Source organism: Lontra canadensis, unplaced genomic scaffold (genome assembly GCF_010015895.1).
Source record: "Lontra canadensis isolate GAN:19392208 unplaced genomic scaffold, GSC_riverotter_1.0 scaffold87, whole genome shotgun sequence".
Lineage (NCBI taxonomy): Eukaryota > Metazoa > Chordata > Mammalia > Carnivora > Mustelidae > Lontra > Lontra canadensis.
In genome coordinates this window covers 6,266,123-6,282,315 of record NW_022631081.1, presented here as the reverse complement: position 1 = coordinate 6,282,315, position 16,193 = coordinate 6,266,123, and positions in this window count along the sequence as shown.

The following is a 16,193-nucleotide window of genomic DNA, read 5'->3' as shown; positions in this document are numbered from 1 at the left end:
TAACCACGACACAGTGGCTGGTTTGAGAAACTTGCCTGTCAGTAAAACATAGCGTGCATATTAGTGTTTACCCTCTTCCAGATTGAAGACGATTCAATTCCCTGTAGCTAAAGTTCAGAGTCAGTGTTTCTCTTTCCTTTCCTGATCCTTCCCCTGACCATTCTTGATGCAGCAGCAGCTTGCTCAGTCCATACCCATTTAATCAACATCTTGATACACTCCTGTACATGCCCACACCAAGCTAAACTCCCTGAGCTCTTCCTGCCAAGCCCCACCAGTGTACTGAACATTTCTGTGTATCGCTCCCTAGCTTTGCTGGATGGACAAGCGGGTGAACGTTCCACAGGAACTACAGAGGAAGACGCCCTATTTCTCACCAGGGTGGTAGATTGGCCTTTCTTTGTGGGAGATACAAAATTCTTTTGACCTTTTTAATCAAAGTCACATACAAAAATCTCAGCATGCACAATTTACAGGGTATGGAGATGTTTTAGTGAGAATTTGTTACCAAATGCTACCTAATCCCAAAGACATTGCAGGGGGGCAGGGACAACCACAGTAGGATCGCCTACAATCGGTAGGGCAGTGAGCTTTGGTACGGGTAGCAGCTATTCCTCCTTGCCACCTATTTTGGCCAGTGGGACCCAGAACGTGGAACCTGTAGGAAGATTGGGTGCATTTGTGCATGACTCATTTAATTCTCTTCATACTCTGGGGTTCACTAGCCTCTATCACACTTCTCCATCTGGTTTTCTCCCATCCCCCAGGGAACAAAAGAGCCATGCAAACAGGACAAAGCATGATTTGATGTTCATACTGTTTTCTTTTCTGAAATCCCATGTGTCCCTGCTGGAAAGGAAGAGTGGTAAGTATTCTGTACTCTAGAGTTACTCACTTGCTTGCAACAACCTGGAAAGGGGGAAAGGTGGGGCTTCCTCACAGGCTCCATGATGAGAACCACCCTGATCCCAGGTCCTGCAGGATTGAGAATAAGGGTCCTAGTAATAGCAAGGTATTTTCTGGGTAAAGACCCATGGCCTCATGGCCCTGTCCCCAAAAACTACTCTGCTGCCCTTAGGTGGTGCAGGTTTGGGTGCAGGGAGTAGGTGTGCCTTTGAGATGGACTATTTCACAGCTACTCCATGCCCTGTAGCTCCAGTAGGAGGCAGAGTTTCTATTCACTTCGCTGCTCCTCTCCAGGACCTTTCTTCCTCCATCAAGGAAGGGCCAACTGCAGGTCAGTCCATACTGAGTAGCTCCCCACCTCCACACTTTGTCCACATGTGCACGCCAAGAAAACCTCCCTGAGCGATTCCCGAAGAGCCCTGTCAATGTCCCGACACTCTCTCTGAGTATCTACCTAGATCCCCTGGCTAGCCTGTTCAATGGCCTTGCCATGGACAAGCACAGAGGGAGAGACCCCATTTTTCACCAAGGTGGTAAGTTAGCCTTCCTTCATGTGAGGCACAGCATCCTTTGTTTCTCCTATGAAATCAGATCCAAACACCTCAGCACATACAATGTACTTGATGGGGAAATTATTGAGTGAGAATCTGTTACCCATGGATACCCGATTCCAAAGACCCTGCAGCAGGTTCAGTTACAGTCCACAGGGTAGTGAGCTTTTTCACAGGTACTACTTACACCACCTCGCCACCTGTTTTTTCAAATGGATCCAGAGCATGCAACCTCTAGGTAGATTCCATGTCCCTGCCCATGACCCTGCCCATCACCAAGAGAACAAAAGAGCTGTGCACGCAGGACTAGGCATGATTTGATGTTCATAATGTTTTCTTTTCTGAAATCACAGGTGGCCCTGCTGGAAAGGGAGAGTGGTAAGTATGCTGTACTCTAGAGTCACTCACTGGTTTGGAGCAACCTGGACAATGGGCAAGCTGGGGCTTCCTTGCAGGCTCCATCTTGAGAGCCACCCAGAATCCAGATCCTGCTGCAATGAGACTAAGGGTCATGTGCTGGACCAAGACCTGAGGCTTCATGACCCTGTCCCTGGAAGCTACTGTGCTGTTCTTAAGCATTGTAGGATTGGGTGCTAGGCAGGAGGTATGTTTACATGGGAATCCATGTGCTGTGATTCTCAGGGTTGATGCGTGTGTCAGTTGGGTGAGTGGTGTGTTCTCGTACGTGTTTGTTCCCTTCAACATGGCGATTAATGGTGTCCACTTTCTCAAGGAAGTTTCCCATCACCATGACGTCATGAATGTCCATGCATGTGAAAACTCTTCAACACCTACAATTTAAATAGGTGTTCTTTCCTTGCAAATACATATCAATTCCCCTAGAAAACAAATCCTGTCACTAACTAGGATGGAGAAAACTGTGCCCCAAAGACACAAGTGTATCTTTTCCAATCCCTGCTACTGAGTCAGTGTCCATGAGTGTCTCACGTCATGGTACGTCTCGGGCATGAATGGTCACAATATCTCACTCTTGCCACTTCACTCACACACACATCCTGCATCAGAGGCCCCACGATGCATCTTCCCAACCTCATTGGAAGCACTGTGTGCTGAGACAGACTCCTTCCTTCTGCAGGAGGCTTCTGGTGCAGCCTCGTGCAACAGCCCGTTCGGGGAGGATCCTGACAAAGGAGCAGTGGCCAGGAACAGCTGGGGCCAATTCACTCCACGTTTCTCCATGGAGATCTACCATTTCCGTTCAGATATTGTGTCTAAGAATTAAACCGGCCTTCTCCCGTGGGAAATCACACACCCACCACTGGTCCTAGAGCTTGGGCTCTCTCTCTGAGGTGGGCCCAAAAGGTGTCCTGTCAAAGGAGAAATGAGGTCTTCTTCAGGGACTGAGCATCACCATTGGGACCTGGGCTTCCTCCATGCAGGAATGAAGAATGCTCTGTGCATTGTAAGGTGGCGAAAGAGAACCTCCAACCTCAACAAGTGTGTAAGGACAATCACCATGCATTTCCCTGGTCATCTGCCAGTGCAAGAGGGGCCTGTTTTATTCAGAAGGTTTGGGCCAATAGACAAGTCAAGGTAGTTCAGTGCCTGGGAATGGAAACAGAGCCAAATTAAGGTTTCAGGGTTCTTTTGTAGCAAACAAGACTTTCTCTCATGAGAAACATGTATTTGAACAGAATCTGATTTTTCGACATCTATTTTCCTCACTTGCATGTGTTGGATCCATGGGAGTTCCTTTTGCTACTCTCTGAAGACACTCAACAGGCTTTTCCAGGGTAGTTGCACCATTCTGCATTCCACTACTTGCATACAAAGTCTCAAATTTTTTGCATCCTTCCAACATGGGTTTTGGGCTTAAATTCCTGGTATGGGTCCTCGTTACCCTAACAGACAATGCCACAGCTTATCGTCCTTTGGATTTACATTGCCCTCACAATGCCTTACGTTGATCATCTTTCCACAGGTCTGTTTTCCAGTCATTCGTTTCCTTTGCAGCACAGTCTATTCAAGTCTTTTTCTTTATTCTCTCATTTGGTGAAATCCCATTCTTATTTGTTTTTGTTTTTTGTTTTTCATTTTTGTCAGTGAACACACCTTTTCTGCAATAAGGATTGCAAATAGTGTCTCCAATATGTGGGCTGCCTTTTCATTCAGTTAGCTGTTTCAGAAGAGGATGCTTTTCTAGTTGGCTGTCTTGTCAAGCATCGTGATGCCAACATGAGTGCATTTCTTTGGGTGTCTCTATTTTGCTCCCACATGCCCCTGCCTATTTTTGTGCCAGCACCTTCTTGTTTGCTCAGGGAAGTGATCCAAGGTATTTGAAGGTCAGTTTCTATGGAGCCACCACCTACTTTTTCATATTCAGAAACGTTTTGGCTCACTGTGTCCTTTGTGGTTCCATATCTATATTAGCAGTTTCTCTGTTTCGAGAACATCACATTGTGCTTTTCGTCAGTACTGCACTGAATCTGTTCCCCATTTATTCTAGGAACTAGGGGTTCACCTTAATCTCTTAGGGTCCAAAGGCCTCTAACAGTGCCTGGTGGGTGTGTGTGAGCCTGGGAACATCTTACGTATCAATGTCCCTGTCAGGCCAGCCACTAATGCCTGAGAAATACGCAGGAGAATAGGGCTTGTCTCTCGCTCCTGGTTGGCTTCTAGTGCTGAGCTTGCCAGGAAAAGAGTCTGTCTACAATCCATTTTACACAGTTATTTATTATCTCAATGAACTATATGAAAATCATCAAGGAAAAGAAAACATCTAGTTGCTCACTCCCACTAGCCACATGTGGAGTCCCATAATGACTGGAATTTTAGAGTTGCATTGGGTGGGGAGAGCAGATATGGGCATGTAGAACTGACACTGAGGTGACAGCTGCAGCATCCTGGTCTCATCAGAAGGGATGAAACTCCAATCCCTGTCTCCTTGAAGGGCTCTGACTCCACCAGCCTCGTGAACATCTGACAGTAGATCAAAAAGGTCAGGCAGATGCTGCATGGCCCATAGACATCTCAAATGAACTGGGATGAATGGGTGAGTCAGTGTCTCTAATAACAGCATTGCTTCTGTTTCAGTTCCTACAGATCTGCGTGTAGAGAGCATCCATGACTCCAGCAGCAACGATGAAGTCTCTTCAGGTAGGGAACGACACAGAGGAAGGGAACAGTGGGACAGGGCTCTTGGGAACATGTGGTTGCCCCTGCTGCTCTGGAGAATGAAGAAAGTGGGTAAAAAACCACAAACAAAAAGGGATGCGTTGGCAACAGCCATGATGTGCATTTCATAGTTGTTGAATGAAAAGAACACTGTGTCCACCGGCCTTTAGGATATGCTGGGTTTGTAATCACCATTCTACTCCTTGGGCATCTATTTTAAGGTTCTTTCCCATCAAACCTGCTCTTGCCTCCCTTTGGGGCCGCCACATGTGAAAGCTTGGTCTCTTTGCTCATGGCCTCTTGGGAGCGGTGCACAAGAGATTCCTGATCTTTCTTGGGATGGGCCTAGACTTGGTCATTGTCATGACTTGGTGACCCCAACCACCCTCTCCTGTGCAGGACAACCAGGACACTACATTCTGGTGTGAGCCAGGAGGTGGAAGACAGGTAAACTCTCTCCCTCATAACATCTACTACCAAACCTTCCTGGTTCTTTCCAAGCTGCTGTGCCTTCAAGGGGACTCCCAGAGCTGGAAAACTCTGGGTTCAATACATAGGTTCCCATGTCCCTTAGTTTCTGCCAGCCTTCACACCCCAGCCGAATCTGACCTGTAGACGTGTTTCCAAGGGAAGGATGCGCCCATGCAGCTGCCCAGGAGATTCCCCTGTCACGGGCCAGGGTCCTCTAGGCCTGGCCCATGACAGGGGCTTGTGGACCTGCTTCACACACTTGCCATCCCAGGTCCACTCTACCTCTCACCAGCTGTCGTCTAGAGATAGCACAGAGCCTCTTGGGAGCAGGGCCAGGGAGTCACAGCTCCTCTCACAAACCCACCTCTCTGGCACACAGCCCTGGCCATGCTCCCCACTCCCCAGTCATGCCCAGCCTGCAAACATTCCTCAGGCTTTCCCAGGGCCCTACACACACCCCTGCCCCGTCCATTCCCTTCAAGCCTCAGCAGAAGCACTGGCAGGAATGTTGTGTTTCAGTGACCAAATCATTGGATATTTCCCAGGGCTGCACTGAACAGCTGAGGGCACCTGGAGAATTTCCTGTGCTCCCATTTCTATTCAACCTCTGTAACACTTCTGGAAACAAAGGGCATTGTGTTAGCCTGAAACATGTCCCTGGGAAGGTCATCTCAGTCACTGGGCCGACATGGGCTATGGGGAGGTGGTTGGCCAGCTCTCCCTGCAGTTACCCAGCAATCCCAGACCCATGACAGCTGCTCCCAACACAGAGGGATCAGGGGGTTGATTCCATGGGAGCCAGGATATCTCCTCTCTTTCCTTGGTTGCTGCTGCCTGGGATTCTGTGCTCATGCCCCATTCTGCTCTTGCTTTCAGCTCTCAAGGAGCTTCCCTTCTGTGGTCTTGACAGAAACAACAAGGGAAGCAGAAGAACAGAAGGACTTGGGAATGGGGTGAGTTGGGCAGGAAAAGGGGGCAGGGAATCTCTGGAGAGGAGCATTCTTTTGAAGAGGAAAAGCAGGTTTCAAGAACCCACCTTTGTGGACATTCAAGTCTAACGCTGGTGGTCTTTCCATATGTATTGCTTACATAAGCTAGACAACTTGAAGTCATCTTCAGAAACATTTCCGCATTGTTCATGGATAGGCAGTCCCCTTGCTTGTTATTCTGTGGGGATAATACCAGGAACCCATGGGCACAGGGAATATTCAAAAACTGGAAAATGGGACTGATTCCCCCATGACTGTAGAACTCAACTAGCACCTTTGGATGCTTTTGGATGTGGCTGGGATGAGGAAATCATTTCCTCAAACCCAGAGAACATACACCACTACACAGGTTCTCTAGGGACTTATGGAGATAATGAAGGACCCCACTCTCTCTATGACTGGAGTAGATGATGCACTGGGGAGTCCCTTAACTCTTTGACAAGGTTCCTCCCATTTGCCAGTGACTCCTTGTAATGAGGATATTCAGGTGAGACCTCAAATAAAAGGAATTCTTGGAATGGTTTCTTCCCTCACAGTCATATTGATCCAAGAAGCCACTCCTATTGAGGTACAATGGCAAACAAAGGCTTTAGCTAAGCATACAACTTGTGAGAGGAGGAAGGTAACATTCCTCCAGGAAGCTCCCAACTATCTTTCTTTTAATACCTTACTAGAAGGAAAAACCACCTTCACTTGACAAGAACAAAGGCTCCTGTATCCTGTGTGTCTTCTCTCAAATATGAACATTCTTGCAAAACCTCCCTTTTTCCTGACCTCCTCCAATGCCATCACAGAGAGTCAGCCACCCATCACGACCCCAGCATAGCAAGTATTTCTACCCATAGGTCATGTCCCTATGCTTTAATAAAATCACCTTTTGCCAACAAAGGTGTCTCAAGACTTCTTTCTTGATCATCAGCCTTGAACCCTAACATCTTTTCTACATCAGTCCTGTCTCTTGTAAGGCCCATGTGGAAACAACCCTGCAACACTGTCCCATTTCTGTCAACTCATCCATCTCCATCCACCTAACCTACTGCACATTCCATGTCCTCTGAGGACAGGACACTTCTGTGATTCTTGACTGAACTGTGACATGGCACTTATTTCACCTCACCTTTGATGAGTTTCCCCATCTTAATCTCCCCAGCATCCCAACCTCACGTTCTTTCTATCAACTGTTTATCTGGTCAATAAGTTCTAATCACCAATTCATGTTTCTGCTCCTTAGTAAATGACTCCATTTCTTTCCTTTGTCATCAATCTCAAATTTTAACTCTCTGATGTTTGTCTCACAACTTTCAAAAATTTTCTTTCCCCTAAGGCCTCTCTACCAGTTTCTCTTCTCCCTTGTTCTCAAACCTACCCTTCCTTCCATCTTTTCTTCCTTTCTTCCCTTCCTTTCCATCATTGTCTTTTTGTTCTTTGCATTCCTTCCTCCTTCCCCATCTTTCTTTTGTTCTGTTATGTTAGTCAACATACAGTACTTCATTAGTTTTTCATGTAGTGTTCCATGACTCATTCTTTGCCTATAAGATCCAAGTGCTCACGACAATATGTTCCCTATTAAAAAGGATAAAATGATACCCACATGGGTGCATCTCAAAGGATCTGCTTCTCTGCAACTCAATGGTAAGCTTCAAGGTAATGAACACTGACCTTCCACACAACAGCTGGACACAGGATACGCTAAGAATTCACCACAATCTCCTGTCTTCCAAAACACTGAGCATTCGGGTTGTCCCACCAAAAATCTGAATAGTTTCATTTCTCGGCTGAAATGGGCCTCAAGTCAAGCTATCGCCTGAGTGTCTGTAAAAGTCACTGGCTTCAACACAGCTCACCGATATAGTCTTTGAAACTTAGACATCTAAAATTTAATCAGAAGATGACGTGGGTGTGAGGCTACCATGTAGAAAGATCTATCTGAATTCAGGAAAGTAACACTGCACCTGACTAGATGTGGAATGCAGAGTTTTATGCAGAGATTAAACCTGAAGGAGGCTGGAATTCCTGTCGAGTCAGGAAGGAAGGAACATGAGTGAGCAATCCTTCCACAGCCTCTCCTGTCCTGGCCATTAGCAGAGGGTTCACACTGCACAGGAACTCAGCCAATGCTGGGGCACAGGTGGAAGATTTCTCATGTCCCTCACCTCACCGCATGTGTGTGAACTCACAGGGAAGAGGAACCTTATGTTTACAGCCAAAGTGGAAGAGCATTCAGCTGTGAGTCCCCGTTCAAGTGACATCAGAGCTCTTTCATACTGAATCGCACCAGACACATCTCCCCAGTGTGAGAGAACCTTTAGTTGGGGCTCTAACCTCTGGAGACATGAGAGAACTCACCCTTCCAAGGAAAGTAGACATGATACGCATGGGGTAAACAATTCTAGGGAAGTGCACACCTCTGTACATAGCAAAACCACCAGAGCAGTGTCTTAGGAATGTAAAGAAGGTGGGAGACCCTTCATTCAGAGAGCTCTACTCTTACTCATGCCAATGACCTCACACGGGGTAGAAGCCATGTGGTGGGATTGCTGTACAAGGGTCTCAGCAACATGCATCCCTTCAAGGCCACGGGCATGTTCCCACAGACAGAAACTGGTTGAATGCCATCTAGAAGGGATAGCATTTAGTCCAGCCACACCCTTAGCCAGCATCTGAGAATCCACACCAGAGGGAACCCTGACAAATGGGGTCAATGTGGAAGAGCTGTCAGATACAACTCTCACATTTGGAGTGCACGTCATCCCTCACACAGAAGCGAAGGTGCAGGGACCTCCTGGGACCCCTGCATCATCGCTGCTGCTGAATGCCGATGAAATCCATGTGGGAATCCCATTCCTCATGGAGCCAACACATGAAGGACTGGGGAGGATTCACACAGAAGAAAATCCTCCCAGTGTGATAAGGAAAGCAATGTCCTCAGGTATCCCTTATTCCTCAGCCAGCAAGGACATCCTCACACTGAGGAAACACTGATCCCAACGCAAGGAGGGAAATTCTTCCCCTGACACTCACATCAGAAAATCACTGAGCAAATACCTCCCAAGGAATTTCTTAGTGTAAAACTGACATACAAACTCAGATACTGACAATTTTTCACTGCAAACACAATTGGGTAACATTCTGAGGGATGTTGAATGCAGAATTCAGTAACCAATAGCTAGAAATAAAGCAGATCTGCTCCCTTCCATCAGTACTTGCAGAAAGGCCAGTATCACTGAACAGGCGGGGTCTCACAACCGTGCACACTGTGCAAAGTAAGAATGGGGGACTTTTCTTTTACTAGCTCTCACAATTGACACTGGTACTGTCTCTTGGTAGGAAGTTTTCCACATAAATACACTGCCGATGATCCCTGAGAACATAGCTTGGAGTATTAACTCAGAAATGTAGAACACAAGATGATGCATGTTCATGAAAACATTAAGCTTCTGATGTATGTAGATAGCAAGGATGAATGGCAACAGGCTTCAACAAACACACGATTTGTGATCTACCTCATGTATCCTAAATTCTACTGATATTCTGCTCATAAAATACAAAGGACTTACAAATTTACTTCACTCTTAGAAATATTTGTATTTTCTTTACTTATTTGAGAGCAAGGTAGCTAGAGAGAGAGATCAAGGACAGTGGGTTGGAGGGGGGAAGAGGGAGAGGAAACAGGTTTCCCACTGAGAAGGCTACCCAATGCAGGGCTTGATCCCCTAGGATCCAGGGATCCTGTCCTCAGCCAAAGGGGGTAGATGTTTACCCAACTGTGCCACCCAGGGGCTTGAAAATTAATTTCATCTTTTACAAAGGTGCTCTTCTGGAAGAACTGTAGGTACCAGGACAGGAAAACCTCTGCAGTTCAGCATCAGGCAGTGAGGGCTTCCTCCCCATCTATGAGAACGTGGTAGCCAAGTGGTTTCCTGGACCACCAAGAATAGATATGTATCTCTGGGCCTAAGAAGGGGTAAGACCACTGAAGACATGGAAATAGCCCCCTGATTCAGAAGATTTTAGAACAGGAGGGGATACTTATGCTGCTTTCCATAATGACAAATCACGTCCAGGAATGCCTGTGTGGTTCTATCAGTTAAGGGAACAACTCTTGATTTTGGCTGAGGTTATGATCTCAGGATTGTGGAATCAAGCCCCATGTCACACTCTGCAAACTATGTGGAGCGGCTTAAGAGTCTCTACCTCTGCACCACCCCCCGCCAAAAACAAAAGGGAAAAAAAAAAAAAGACAAAGCATGTCCACTCAGAGATCCATTTGTAAGGATGCCCAATATTTGTTGCTCTAAATGAATGGCCCTAAAAAGAAAGTGTTCGCAGAAAGACTATCATAGAGAGAATGTCTGCTTATGACGTAAACCTGTAATAACTCAGGATTCTGTCAACAGAGGCAACCTGTAGTTCAGATGTTTTGTGTGGGGCAGGGACTTGCAGAACCTTCTCCATATGTACTACTAAGTAATTTTCCCCAAGCATCAAACTCTAGATGTTCTGGTTAAGGGCACATCTCCAAATTTAATCGACATGAAGAGGGTATCTTTCCCTCCAAAAGAAAGACAGAAGCCAGCAAAAGAAGACACCTAAGTCAAGGCCTGAACCTCAACCCAGGCGGGAGGTTCAGAACCAAGACAACTTACCACTGTGATGCACGAACCACCAGGGAGACGACAGGGGTCACACTCCTATACGTGTTGCACTTGATCAAATCTGCAGTGAATGAAGAAACAGAGACCAGACACTTTAGATGCTGCCCACAAGGCCATGTCACCTGAGCCTCGAAGCACCATCTGTAAAAACAAGTAGAGCATTTAGTGGAGGTCTCAGGACCTGCACTCGGGGATACACAGAGTCACCCAAAACTGAAAGTATGCTCCTCCCTCCCAGCAGGGAGTGCAGGCTCAAAGAGGCCAAAACCACAGGGCCCCGCGTTGTTTGAAAGACTTAGCATTGCTGCTGGCAGACCTTCAAATAATACGTGACTGGCAATTTGGCTACCAGGAGTTCTAAGATGTCTATGCCAGACCAAAGCACAAGAGGATGTGGGCCAGAAGGTCGCCCAGAGGTCAATCACCATTTGTAACTAGAGACGAGAGTCTAAACAAAGTTCCTGCTGCTCCCAGAACGAAACCAGAAGACCTGCAGAAACCCTGTTTCAAAGGCATTTTTGCATGACCGTCCTGGGATGCCTATTTCTCCTTGAATCTTCTTTCACATCTGAAATGCGTTCTCATTCATCTACCCCATAACTTCAGTGATAGGGAACTCCTACAGGAGATGTGCATACAATCTACCTCCTCTTTTCTACTCTACACAAGTGACCCTCTTACTCTTGCTTCCTTTCTTCTTTCACAACTCTCTATTCAAAAGCATATTATCAGTCATTAACTATTTTTCTTAATTTTTGGCTTATATTTTAGTCACAGGTTAAGTAAGCAATTCTAAAATAGTGAAAAAGGATAGCTTGAGATGAGTAACACAGTAAAGTAGTATTACATTCTTAAATGGAATTCTGTGAGATTCAACTGGCAAACTGCATTAACACATACTGAAAGGAAGCTCTAAGCTACGCCACCTGGAAAATCTCTATTTGTCAGAAATGGGCCTCTGGGGTCTTTCCTTGTTAAGAGATGCCTCTCACAGACAGTGAAACTCAAATAAACAAACAAAAACAAAAACAAAAACACAAAACCTAATCACCACAAAATGAAAATGTAACCTTTACTGTGGAGACTGAAGGAGTTTCACTCCTAACCCCCAATTATGATACTGACCCAAAGTGCAAGCCCTCCAACAACCAGCTTCTAGAGCATTCCAGAACCATTTGTGGCTGCATTCTGATAGGATGTTCTCAATCAGAAGACACTGTCACCCTACAAGGTGAGGTCCCCAAACCTAATCACAAACTAAAGAGTTTCAGAGCTTCATGGGACCCATCGTGAGGCACAGAAATGCCTGGCGGTGGTGGCAGCGAGTGCCAGCCCAGATGGGTGACGGATTTCAGTTCAACGGATTTGGGATGGTTTCTTAGCTGCAAGAAGTCAGCAGCAATCACACTTGGTTTCATAGCATCTATTCTAACTAAGCCTAGCAGGCATAGTAACTAAGCATACCATTCAGATTTTGAAACCTTGCTTTGCTGGAACTTTTCATGAGCAATCTCTAGAGTGAACTTTCAGTAGTGTGTCCAGGCCAAAGCCAATACCAATACTCACATCAGACTTGTCTGCAATACCTGTTGATTTGGATGGATTCCTCTTCTCGAGGTCCCCCAAATATCCTGAGGTTCCTATACCTGCCAACAAATAACATTCCCTAATCATCTGGCAAGGCACCTGGGCATGGTGTCATCAAGGTGTCAAGCTGCTACTGCCAAGGGGCTCCACAAAGTCACCCTTAATTCCTGAAAATCGTCTGGTCATTATCGGAGTCTATGCACGTTACTTTCAAGTTGGACATTTCACTCAATCCCTTGGTAAAATAACCCATGTGTCCAGCGGTGTCCTGTTACAAGAAAAAGGCACTTGTGCTGAACTTACGTCAATAATCCTAAGTACCTGAGAAGACAGAATACTCACCGAGAGTTTCTGAATGCTGGAGGGTTCAGGGAGGGAGACAAGTTAAATGCTCCCACTTATTCACACAGAAATATTTCATCACATTTCTGTAGATCATGGATATTTTCAGATACAGTTTCCCTCAATCTGGAAGAAGAAACATTAAAGAACCAGCAATGCTTCAAACAAGAGTCACAAAGGTAGACTCATCTTCCTCAACTCACTCAGTCCCCCTTTATTAATTCTTGTTAGGCTTGAATACAGCTTTCCCATGAGTTCTGCAAATCTGTACCCAGCTGAGTTTGAGGATTTTCACGATCGGACACTAAGACCCCACGAGACACATCACCATGTACAGTCACAGGCATTCAATGGCAGAGTAGGGATGAAAGGCCTTTGGACACACGCTTAATGAGATTTATTTTTACTGAACATAGAAGGCAAGATGTCAACATGGAAGCACAGAGGCCACAAGACCTGCATCCTGGTCCCCGGGGCACGGCATGTCCATGAGTTTCCATTCCTCCAAGCCACAGACGCTCATGTCTTTTGAGCCAAGGATTCTACTTCTAGCATTTTTTCCCAAGAAGAGAACCAGAGAGGATATAAAGGATTTGCAACAGTGTTCACGGAGGTTTCATGGATGATGGCAAGGTCCTGCAGTCCACGGCCTTTGCATCCACCATGGTCAGGCAGGCCGTGTCCCTTCTCCCCGGGTGCCCCACAACACCCTCTCCTGGTATCCACCAGGCCGCTTAGCCTCTGTGTTCCATGTCCTCGATGGATCTCTTTGGAAGGCTGTAACCCGCAGAAGGGTGGAAGGAGGCAATGTACACCTTCCCACATTTTCTCCCTCCTTGCACCCATCTGAGGTTTGTGCAAGGGGAGCAGAGCTGCAGGAACACACCCATTGGGTTCTTCCTGTGCGGTCCTTCCAAGAATCCCCTTGCACACAGCTTGACCCTTAGCACCTAGCAGGCTCCTTTGGTCTCCACCCCAGCCATGGGGCAGCATTCCACCTGCCAGCATCCTCAGAACGCACTCCTGCACCCTAGCTAGCTGCCCTCCATCCAACGCCCAGGTGCTGACCTAGGCATCCAAAAGGAGACTGGATGAGGAGACATGCCCACTGCACCCATGTGCCTGAGTGTGCTTCACCCCACACCATCTGCTTCAGGGCTGTGGCTATGGCAGACTTCACACTGTATGCTTTTTGCCCCGAGACATGCCAACCTGTGCACAGAGCACGGATCCGGGCTTCAGCCCCCCAGCAACCTGGCTGGCTGATGTGGCTGCCTGAGCCTCCCTGTCTCCCTCCCTGGCTCCAGTCCTTTCCTATGAGCAACTGCCTGAGCCCTGCAACTCTGGATCTGCCTCTGGTTCCCCGGGGTCTGGGTACAGGCTGCCAACAGGCAGTTGAGGAGCCACAGACTCCAGCTGGCCGACCCCGCGCTCCCCTCCATTCAAACACCGTGGTGACAACGTGCACCCAGGTGCCAGATAGAGGACTGCAACCCCGCCTTCCTGCTCCAACACAGGGGCTCCTCTGAAGCAAGGCATATCGGCCCCAAATAACCTGCCCCTCAGCCCCCAACCCACCGAGCCAAATAACCCTGGGGACAGAGGTACCGAGATGCCAACACAACCTACACAACCTACGCTCCAGGCAGTGCATTTCACTCATCCTTACGTTTGCAAAAGTTGTCTGATGGCTCCAGAAATACCCTAAGTTATGGCCTGGATGCTCTTGTTATGTTTCAAACCGAAACCTCCCCAGATTTTGAAAGGTCACCTGACCCATTTCTGAGGGCTGGCCCAGCACCATACCGACATCTCCTGCCAGCCTGGGACTCTGTCCTCAGAGGGAATTCCCATCATTGCTGGCCAGAGGCATGACCCTCTAGCTGCCCCAGCTGACCCGAGCAGGAGCGCCAGCAGAGGAGGGGAGAAGGGGCAGGACCCTTGGGTCAGAGACAAGCCCACATGGTGCTCAATGAGACCTGACATCCCTCTGGGGGCCTCCGAAGAAGGGGCAGCTCTGACAACAAACTCAGGGGCTTCATCTTATCTAAAAGGGGTATAAACAATGAGCCATGGGGCTTTCTCAGACCTGAGAAGGGGCTGTGACCAGCAGGTCAGGCTGACGTGGATGCCAGGCTGTTGTGGGCCCACCTGGCACCATGGGCCACTGAGCACAAACTTCTCGGCAGAGGCGAAGGTCCACACGTGCCTGGATTCCCGAGGAGGCAGCACCTCTCTCCGGGAGCAGGTCCTGGGAAGCAGGATGATGCCTCCAGGTGTGAAATAATCCCTCAGGTCTGACTACAAGACTGGAAGCGTGTCTCTGTCCATTGGGTTTGCCCAGCCCTCCACAGATCTCCTCTCTCCCAGCAGTGACTTGGAACCCGCAGTCTCGCCCCGACCCCGAAGTGCCCTGGAACCATGCTCTTCAACAGCAGCATGCTGCTAGTCCCCTGAGAGAGGCAGGCCAGGACTCCCAGAGGCCAGGGGCACCCGGAGCATACCAGTCTCACCCACAAACACCTCCACGGCATGCTAGATGGGCTCAGGCCGATGCTCTTGTAGGCCGTCAGGATGACCGCAAAGTGCCAGTATTTCTTCACACCTACAGGTGGAAAGAGACAGGGATCAGGGGGTCCGGAACCACCTCCCTGTCTTGGAACTGTACTGAGATTCCGCGGTGAAAGCCCCGGGTATCCCCAGAGGGCCTGTGGAGTGGTGTCCTCCTCCTTCCCTGACCAGGGACTATCATCCACTGAGCACAACAGCTGACCCACCCATCCCCTCTGTGCTCAGGGTCAAGGAGATAGCAGGCTCTCTTCCAGATGGAAGAGTGGAGGCGCCAGAACACAACGTCATGGCACTTGCCATTCCTCCAGAATCTCTGAGAACACATGGGGAAAGACCCCAGCATCTGAGGAAGAAATTCACTGTTTGGACTCTTGAGTATTTTAATTTTATAATTTTCCAGTTACTTCTACTTTGCATTTCTCCTTGTAGTACTACTGAAAATGTCAAAATAATTGTTCCTCCAAGAATAGAAGTCAGCCATCAGATCTACCCAGAAATGAGACCCTACGTACGTACCATCTTAGATGGGACGTCCTCAAATCTTCTTCTTAGTGGGATGCAGTCTGAATCCCTGGATTCAGTCCTAGCCTGGATTATCCATGAACTAGGAAACTGCCCCCTTCCGGGGCCATGAGGGACCTGAAGCAGGGTGCCAGCCACCCAGACAATGAAAAGGGATGGTAAGAAAACATACTCGGATCATTGGTGTTTTCCTGTTAGAAAGATGGCAGAAAAGAGATGGATGAGAATTCTCAAGGAAGATTCATAACAAAGTAAGCTTTGCTAAGAGAGCCACTCTGGAACTAGAGTGTGAAGGACAGTAAGGAAGGAAACCATAAGCACATCTCCTGTTTCAATTATCTGAGCACCATGAACTTTTGACTTCCGGCACATAGACCTGCTCAGTGGCAAATCCACCACCACTTGGTACACATCCTTCTACTCAGGACTGAAAGAGAGACAATGTAACGCCTGTTAGTTGCCAG